This window comes from Leuresthes tenuis, unplaced genomic scaffold (genome assembly GCF_036924035.1).
Source record: "Leuresthes tenuis unplaced genomic scaffold, fLeuTen1.0.hap1 SCAF_8, whole genome shotgun sequence".
In the NCBI taxonomy this organism is placed as follows: Eukaryota; Metazoa; Chordata; class Actinopteri; order Atheriniformes; family Atherinopsidae; genus Leuresthes; species Leuresthes tenuis.
The window spans coordinates 1,923,335-1,933,974 of NW_027325362.1; positions in this window are offsets into that span (position 1 = coordinate 1,923,335).

Here is a 10,640-nt window from a genome sequence, read left to right on the forward strand (position 1 = left end):
GTTCATTAAATTCATAAAGAATAATTATTAATGCAGATGGGACACGTGAGTTCTGTCCAGTTAAGGCACAGACTGCCTCCCGGGTTAATTCTACCTGGAAATACTTTACTGTGGGTCATTAATCCCCCCCAACACGGACCTGTGGGATGGGAGCAGATGATGTCAGCGAGCAGCCTGAAGCTGCCACGGTCACATGGGTGAAAATCACCTGATGTTGGTGTTCAAGGAGATAAAAAAAGCTCCAGAGCAGTTCAACAAGTGTTTTATTCCCACATGCAGACAGGCTGCAGGTGAGCTGCATGAATCTGCTGGTTTGGTCGCTGAAATATCAGGAAATAATCATGTTTTAGATTCATTTCCTTCAGGTAAGGGAACCAAAAACCCCAAATCAGTGGAAAATATCAGGAAATAATCATGTTTTAGATTAATTTCCTTCAGCTAAGGGGAACCAAAAACCCCAAATCAGTGGAAAATATCAGGAAATAATCATGTTTTAGATTCATTTCCTTCAGCTAAGGGGAACCAAAAACCCCAAATCAGTGGAAAATATCAGGAAATAATCATGTTTTAGATTAATTTCCTTCAGCTAAGGGAACCAAAAACCCCAAATCAGTGGAAAATATCAGGAAATAATCATGTTTTAGATTCATTTCCTTCAGCTAAGGGGAACCAAAAACCCCAAATCAGTGGAAAATATCAGGAAATAATCATGTTTAGATTAATTTCCTTCAGCTAAGGGGAACCAAAAACCCCAAATCAGTGGAAAATATCAGGAAATAATCATGTTTTAGATTCATTTCCTTCAGCTAAGGGGAACCAAAAACCCCAAATCAGTGTAAAATATCAGGAAATAATCATGTTTTAGATTCATTTCCTTCAGCTAAGGGGAACCAAAAACCCCAAATCAGTGGAAAATATCAGGAAATAATCATGTTTTAGATTAATTTCCTTCAGCTAAGGGGAACCAAAAACCCCAAATCAGTAGAAAATATCAGGAAATAATCATGTTTTAGATGAATTTCCTTCAGGTAAGGGAACCAAAAACCCTAAATCAGTGGAAAATATCAGGAAATAATCATGTTTTAGATTAATTTCCTTCAGCTAAGGGGAACCAAAAACCCCAAATCAGTGGAAAATATCAGGAAATAATCATGTTTTAGATTCATTTCCTTCAGCTAAGGGGAACCAAAAACCCCAAATCAGTGGAAAATATCAGGAAATAATCATGTTTTAGATTAATTTCCTTCAGCTAAGGGGAACCAAAAACCCCAAATCAGTGGAAAATATCAGGAAATGATCATGTTTTAGATTAATTTCCTTCAGCTAAGGGGAACCAAAAACCCCAAATCAGTGGAAAATATCAGGAAATAATCATGTTTTAGATTCATTTCCTTCAGCTAAGGGGAACCAAAAACCCTAAATCAGTGGAAAATATCAGGAAATAATCATGTTTTAGATTAATTTCCTTCAGCTAAGGGGAACCAAAAACCCCAAATCAGTGGAAAATATCAGGAAATAATCATGTTTTAGATTAATTTCCTTCAGCTAAGGGGAACCAAAAACCCCAAATCAGTGGAAAATATCAGGAAATAATCATGTTTTAGATTGATTTCCTTCAGCTAAAGGGAACCAAAAACCCCAAATCAGTGGAAAATATCAGGAAATAATCATGTTTTAGATTAATTTCCTTCAGCTAAGGGGAACCAAAAACCCCAAATCAGTGGAAAATATCAGGAAATAATCATGTTTTAGATTCATTTCCTTCAGCTAAGGGGAACCAAAAACCCCAAATCAGTGGAAAATATCAGGAAATAATCATGTTTTAGATTAATTTCCTTCAGCTAAGGGGAACCAAAAACCCCAAATCAGTGGAAAATATCAGGAAATGATCATGTTTTAGATTAATTTCCTTCAGCTAAGGGGAACCAAAAACCCCAAATCAGTGGAAAATATCAGGAAATAATCATGTTTTAGATTCATTTCCTTCAGCTAAGGGGAACCAAAAACCCTAAATCAGTGGAAAATATCAGGAAATAATCATGTTTTAGATTAATTTCCTCCAGCTAAGGGGAACCAAAAACCCCAAATCAGTGGAAAATATCAGGAAATGATCATGTTTTAGATTAATTTCCTTCAGCTAAGGGGAACGAAAAACCCCAAATCAGTGGAAAATATCAGGAAATAATCATGTTTTAGATTCATTTCCTTCAGCTAAGGGGAACCAAAAACCCTAAATCAGTGGAAAATATCAGGAAATAATCATGTTTTAGATTAATTTCCTTCAGCTAAGGGGAACCAAAAACCCCAAATCAGTGGAAAATATCAGGAAATAATCATGTTTTAGATTAATTTCCTTCAGCTAAGGGGAACCAAAAACCCCAAATCAGTGGAAAATATCAGGAAATAATCATGTTTTAGATTGATTTCCTTCAGCTAAAGGGAACCAAAAACCCCAAATCAGTGGAAAATATCAGGAAATAATCATGTTTTAGATTAATTTCCTTCAGCTAAGGGGAACCAAAAACCCCAAATCAGTGGAAAATATCAGGAAATAATCATGTTTTAGATTCATTTCCTTCAGCTAAGGGGAACCAAAAACCCCAAATCAGTGGAAAACATCAGGAAATAATCATGTTTTAGATTAATTTCCTTCAGGTAAGGGAACCAAAAACCCTAAATCAGTGGAAAATATCAGGAAATAATCATGTTTTAGATTAATTTCCTTCAGCTAAGGGGAACCAAAAACCCCAAATCAGTGGAAAATATCAGGAAATAATCATGTTTTAGATTAATTTCCTTCAGCTAAGGGGAACCAAAAACCCCAAATCAGTGGAAAATATCAGGAAATAATCATGTTTTAGATTAATTTCCTTCAGCTAAGGGGAACCAAAAACCCTAAATCAGTGGAAAATATCAGGAAATAATCATGTTTTAGATTAATTTCCTTCAGCTAAGGGGAACCAAAAACCCCAAATCAGTGGAAAATATCAGGAAATAATCATGTTTTAGATTAATTTCCTTCAGCTAAGGGGAACCAAAAACCCCAAATCAGTGGAAAATATCAGGAAATAATCATGTTTTAGATTGATTTCCTTCAGCTAAGGGGAACCAAAAACCCTAAATCAGTGGAAAATATCAGGAAATAATCATGTTTTAGATTCATTTCCTTCAGCTAAGGGGAACCAAAAACCCCAAATCAGTGGAAAATATCAGGAAATAATCATGTTTTAGATTAATTTCCTTCAGCTAAGGGGAACCAAAAACCCCAAATCAGTGGAAAATATCAGGAAATAATCATGTTTTAGATTAATTTCCTTCAGCTAAGGGGAACCAAAAACCCCAAATCAGTGGAAAATATCAGGAAATAATCATGTTTTAGATTAATTTCCTTCAGCTAAGGGGAACCAAAAACCCCAAATCAGTGGAAAATATCAGGAAATAATCATGTTTTAGATTCATTTCCTTCAGCTAAGGGGAACCAAAAACCCCAAATCAGTGGAAAATATCAGGAAATAATCATGTTTTAGATTCATTTCCTTCAGCTAAGGGGAACCAAAAACCCTAAATCAGTGGAAAATATCAGGAAATAATCATGTTTTAGATTAATTTCCTTCAGCTAAGGGGAACCAAAAACCCCAAATCAGTGGAAAATATCAGGAAAGAATCATGTTTTAGATTAATTTCCTTCAGCTAAAGGGAACCAAAAACCCCAAATCAGTGTAAAATATCAGGAAATAATCATGTTTTAGATTCTTTTCCTTCAGCTAAGGGGAACCACAAACCCTAAATTAGTGGAAAATATCAGGAAATAATCATGTTTTAGATTCATTTCCTTCAGCTAAGGGGAACCAAAAACCCCAAATCAGTGGAAAATATCAGGAAATAATCATGTTTTAGATTCATTTCCTTCAGCTAAGGGGAACCAAAAACCCCAAATCAGTGGAAAATATCAGGAAATAATCATGTTTTAGATTCATTTCCTTCAGCTAAGGGGAACCAAAAACCCCAAATCAGTGGAAAATATCAGAGAAAGCCAACATTAGAGAAGCTGCAGCATTTAAATGTTTGTTTGACTGGAATATAAAAGAATGATTTGGGCTCTCAGCACAGATATCTGCAGTTTTACAGCAACAGAGCAGCTAGAATAAAGACAGCGGATCTTTATTCTGCTGTTTCAGAGCTCCGTCGGTGCAGATGTTGGACAGGAAGGAAGGACCCCTGATGACCCTCCAACATTCGGGTTGGCGCAGCCTCCCTGGGGTGAGAGAACACGGGTCACATCCTGCAGCGTCCCACCTGTACCGGGTCCGCGGGTCACCCAGAGACGGTTCCACCACAAATGTCGTCTCAGGTCACTTTAAGTCCAGCCAAAGCCAATTCGAGTCAATCGTTAGCTAATCAAATCAATTAGTCCAATTCATACACACCAACAGATTCTTTCTGATCCAATCCCCCGTCCTGTGGGAGGAAAAAACTCCATCAGAACCAGAACCAGGAAGGGTCCATCTGCCTGGACCAGCTGGGGCTGAGAGGACAGGAAAGAGGGGACAACAAGCAGCGTAACACCAGGCCAGAGACACCTGCTGAGAGAGAGAAACACAAGTTAATGACAGCAATGATGTCAGAGGGAGGAGAGGTGCATCATGGGAGCTCCCCCAGCAGGCTGGGCCTACAGCAGCAGAACTATGGGATGTTTCAGGCTCACCTGAGCCATCCCTAACTATAAGCTTTATCAGAAAGGAAAGTTTCAGCCTGATCTTAAGGGTAGAGAGGATGTCTGCTTCCTGAAGCCAAACTGGCAGCTGGTTCCACAGAGAGGGGCCTGATAACTGAAGGCTCTGCCTCCCATTCTGCTTTTAGGGGCCTGATAACTGAAGGCTCTGCCTCCCATTCTGCTTTTAGGGGCCTGATAACTGAAGGCTCTGCCTCCCATTCTGCTTTTAGGGGCCTGATAACTGAAGGCTCTGCCTCCCATTCTGCTTTTAGGGGCCTGATAACTGAAGGCTCTGCCTCCCATTCTGCTTTTAGGGGCCTGATAACTGAAGGCTCTGCCTCCCATTCTGCTTTTAGGGGCCTGATAACTGAAGGCTCTGCCTCCCATTCTGCTTTTAGGGGCCTGATAACTGAAGGCTCTGCCTCCCATTCTGCTTTTAGGGGCCTGATAACTGAAGGCTCTGCCTCCCATTCTGCTTTTAGGGGCCTGATAACTGAAGGCTCTGCCTCCCATTCTGCTTTTAGGGGCCTGATAACCGAAGGCTCTGCCTCCCATTCTGCTTTTAGGGGCCTGATAACCGAAGGCTCTGCCTCCCATTCTGCTTTTAGGGGCCTGATAACTGAAGGCTCTGCCTCCCATTCTGCTTTTAGAAACTCTGGGAACCACAAGGAAACCTGCAGCCTGAGAGCAAAGTGCTCTGTTGGGGAAATATCCAACTATGAGATCTTTAAGATGTGATGGAGCTCGGTCATTAAGAGCTTTATATGTGAGGAGAAGAATCTTAAATTCTATTCTAAGAGAGGGGCCTGATAACTGAAGGCTCTGCCTCCCATTCTGCTTTTAGGGGCCTGATAACTGAAGGCTCTGCCTCCCATTCTGCTTTTAGGGGCCTGATAACTGAAGGCTCTGCCTCCCATTCTGCTTTTAGGGGCCTGATAACTGAAGGCTCTGCCTCCCATTCTGCTTTTAGGGGCCTGATAACTGAAGGCTCTGCCTCCCATTCTGCTTTTAGGGGCCTGATAACTGAAGGCTCTGCCTCCCATTCTGCTTTTAGGGGCCTGATAACTGAAGGCTCTGCCTCCTATTCTGCTTTTAGGAGCCTGATAACTGAAGGCTCTGCCTCCCATTCTGCTTTTAGGGGCCTGATAACTGAAGGCTCTGCCTCCCATTCTGCTTTTAGGGGCCTGATAACCGAAGGCTCTGCCTCCCATTCTGCTTTTAGGGGCCTGATAACCGAAGGCTCTGCCTCCCATTCTGCTTTTAGGGGCCTGATAACTGAAGGCTCTGCCTCCCATTCTGCTTTTAGGGACCTGATAACTGAAGGCTCTGCCTCCCATTCTGCTTTTAGGGGCCTGATAACTGATAACTGAAGGCTGGTAGAAGGTTTTGATGTTGAATAAGCTCCACAGCCTTGGTTTCAGTCTCCTTAAATGGTCAATAGCTGCTTATTGGTTGAAATATTGGTGGATATCACACACACACGACAGCCTAAACATCATAATCATGGAACCCGTTTAAGTGCCTCGTCTGAAGAATTTAATTTCCTCTCCAGGAGAGGATAATCCCTCCTGTGTTTTTGTTCTGGTGCTTTTGGGGGAGATTTCCAGCAAACAATCAAAGGAGTACTTTGCCCCCGCAGCTTAACGTGGCTTCTGCCCGCTGAGCGTTAGATGTGCTCAACAGCTCTAAGCCTCTAAAAAGGTCCCGTGGCATTTTGATGCTAAGAGCCGCGGTGTTTGTATTAGTGTTGACTTCGCATGCTTGTTGCAAAACAAACGGCCGAGCCTTTTGTAATCTGTGGGGAAAATCCCCGGAAAATAAATGAGATCTGTGCTGCATCTCGGCTTTCTGGGTCACGCCGACACAGCCGCTTCACGCTGTCCGGGGCGGCGTCGGCTCGGCTCAAACCAGCCCGACGCTCACGCCTGAGCCGACCAGGGAAGGTCGCGGCGAATTCATTTCATGGGGTGGATTTCAGGGTATGATAACCTCAAGAAGTGCGTGAAACTGGGCTCTGAGCTGCATTGTGGGATCCTTTTGTTTTGCAGTGCCTTTAGATTCTAATTTCCTGAACCCAAGTCGTTCCCAAAGAGCTGAAAATCGGTGAGAAAACGATCCACAGACTTACTGAAAAGGTGCCGAGTTGATCCTTTAAAGACCTGAGGACAGAGAAGATGGTGAAGAAGGGATTTCTTCTGAAGTTATAGCAGAAATAACTTCTGTGACACCGACTGGGAGAGATCGGAGCTGAAGCTGAGAGCCTTTTACCTCAGGCAGCAAGCCTAAGCTGGACCCCGTGACCTCTGACCCCTCAGACGCTGCATCAGGAACCGTCATTCATCAGCAGCTGATAGAAGCACCTGGACAAGGGATTACTGTGGAAACCTTTGTCCAGCACCACAATACAGAGTTCCATTCACAAGCTTTACTGTGCAGGAAAGAAGCCTGATGTTAACCTCGTCCACTTCTCTGGGCTCGGAGGCGTCTGGGATGGACCGTCACACGGTGGAAACGTGTGCTGTGGTCAGACCCATCAGTATTCCACATCTTTGTTGGAAGAAATGGAGCAAAGAGCAAAAGCAGCATCCAGCCTGCTGTCAGCAGCCAGTCCCTGCAGCCAGGCTCTGTGATGGTATGGGGTTGGATCAGGGGGCAAAGCTCATTTCCACTTCTGTGATGGCAGCATTAATGCAGAAAAGCTCACTGAGATTTTACAGCAACATATGCTGCCTTCAAGGCCACATCTTTTCCAGGGACGTCCCAGCATTGTTCAAGCAGACCATGGAAAACCACATTCTGCCACAGTCCAAAGGCCTGGCTGAGGAAGAAGAGGTACGGGTGCTGGACTGGCTGCCTGCAGTCCTGACCTGTCCCCAGCAGAGAAACAACCACCCCCCCGCACTGCTGCACACCTTAAGACCTGTTTAAGGAAGAATGGGACAAAATAACAGCTGGAACTCTGCATCACTTGGTTTCCTCAGAGTCAGAACGGCTTTAAGTGTTGGCAGAAGGAAACAAAGTGTTTGGTCATTATTTGGTATAATTTGGTCATTATTTGGTATAATTTGGTCATTATTTGGTATATTTTGATCATTATTTGGTGTAATTCGGACATTATTTGGTGTAATTTGGTCATTATTTGGTATATTTTGGTCATTATTTGGTGTAATTTGGTTATTATTTGGTGTAATTTGGTCATTATTTGGTGTAATTTGGTCATTATTTGGTGTAATTCAGTCATTATTTGGTATATTTTGATCATTATTTGGTGTAATTTGGTCATTATTTGGTGTAATTCAGTCATTATTTGGTATATTTTGATCATTATTTGGTGTAATTCGGACATTACTTGGTGTAATTTGGTCATTATTTGGTATATTTTGGTCATTATTTGGTGTAATTTGGTTATTATTTGGTGTAATTTGGTCATTATTTGGTATAATTTGGTCATTATTTGGTGTAATTCGGTCATTATTTGGTATAATTGGTCATTATTTGGTATAATTTGGTCATTATTTAGTGTAATTCGGTCATTATTTGGTATAATTGGTCATTATTTGGTATATTTTGATCATTATTTGGTATATTTGGTCATTATTTGGTATAATTTGGTCATTATTTGGTGTAATTTGGTCATTATTTAGTGTAATTCAGTCATTATTTGGCGTAATTTGGTCATTATTTGGTGTAATTCGGTCATTATTTGGTGTAATTTGGTCATTATTGGTATTCAGACCTGTTTAAGGAAGAATGGGACAAAATAACAGCTGGAACTCTGCATCACTTGGTTTCCTCAGAGTCAGAACGGCTTTAAGTGTTGGCAGAAGGAAACAAAGTGTTTGGTCATTATTTGGTATAATTTGGTCATTATTTGGTATATTTTGATCATTATTTGGTATAATTTGGTCATTATTTAGTGTAATTCGGTCATTATTTGGTGTAATTTGGTCATTATTTGGTATAATTTGGTCATTATTTGGTGTAATTCGGTCATTATTTGGTGTAATTCGGTCATTATTTGGTATAATTTGGTCATTATTTGGTATAATTTGGTCATTATTTAGTGTAATTCGGTCATTATTTGGTATAATTGGTCATTATTTGGTATATTTTGATCATTATTTGGTATATTTGGTCATTATTTGGTATAATTTGGTCATTATTTGGTGTAATTTGGTCATTATTTAGTGTAATTCAGTCATTATTTGGTGTAATTTGGTCATTATTTGGTGTAATTCGGTCATTATTTGGTGTAATTTGGTCATTATTGGTATTCAGACCTGTTTAAGGAAGAATGGGACAAAATAACAGCTGGAACTCTGCATCACTTGGTTTCCTCAGAGTCAGAACGGCTTTAAGTGTTGGCAGAAGGAAACAAAGTGTTTGGTCATTATTTGGTATATTTTGATCATTATTTGGTATAATTTGGTCATTATTTAGTGTAATTCGGTCATTATTTGGTGTAATTTGGTCATTATTTGGTATAATTTGGTCATTATTTGGTATAATTGGTCATTATTTGGTATATTTTGATCATTATTTGGTATATTTTGATCATTATTTGGTATATTTGGTCATTATTTGGTATAATTTGGTCATTATTTGGTGTAATTTGGTCATTATTTAGTGTAATTCAGTCATTATTTGGTGTAATTTGGTCATTATTTAGTGTAATTCGGTCATTATTTGGTGTAATTTGGTCATTATTTGGTGTAATTCGGTCATTATTTGGTATATTTTGATCATTATTTGGTGTAATTTGGACATTATTTGGTGTAATTTGGTCATTATTTAGTGTAATTCGGTCATTATTTGGTGTAATTTGGTCATTATTTGGTATATTTTGATCATTATTTGGTGTAATTTGGACATTATTTGGTGTAATTTGGTCATTATTGGTATTCAGACCTGTTTAAGGAAGAATGGGACAAAATAACAGCTGGAACTCTGCATCACCTGGTTTCCTCAGAGTCAGAACGGCTTTAAGTGTTGGCAGAAGGAAACAAAGTGTTTGGTCATTATTTGGTATAATTTGGTCATTATTTGGTATATTTTGGTCATTATTTGGTGTAATTTGGTCATTATTTGGTATATTTTGATCATTATTTGGTATAATTTGGTCATTATTTGGTGTAATTCGGTCATTATTTGGTATATTTTGATCATTATTTGGTGTAATTCGGACATTATTTGGTGTAATTTGGTCATTATTTGGTGTAATTTGGTCATTATTTGGTATAATTTGGTCATTATTTGGTGTAATTCGGTCATTATTTGGTATAATTGGTCATTATTTGGTATAATTTGGTCATTATTTAGTGTAATTCGGTCATTATTTGGTGTAATTGGTCATTATTTGGTATATTTTGATCATTATTTGGTATATTTGGTCATTATTTGGTATAATTTGGTCATTATTTGGTGTAATTTGGTCATTATTTAGTGTAATTCAGTCATTATTTGGTGTAATTTGGTCATTATTTGGTGTAATTCGGTCATTATTTGGTGTAATTTGGTCATTATTGGTATTCAGACCTGTTTAAGGAAGAATGGGACAAAATAACAGCTGGAACTCTGCATCACTTGGTTTCCTCAGAGTCAGAACGGCTTTAAGTGTTGGCAGAAGGAAACAAAGTGTTTGGTCATTATTTGGTATAATTTGGTCATTATTTGGTATATTTTGATCATTATTTGGTATAATTTGGTCATTATTTAGTGTAATTCGGTCATTATTTGGTGTAATTTGGTCATTATTTGGTATAATTTGGTCATTATTTGGTGTAATTCGGTCATTATTTGGTATAATTTGGTCATTATTTGGTATAATTTGGTCATTATTTAGTGTAATTCGGTCATTATTTGGTATAATTGGTCATTATTTGGTATATTTTGATCATTATTTGGTATATTTGGTCATTATTTGGTA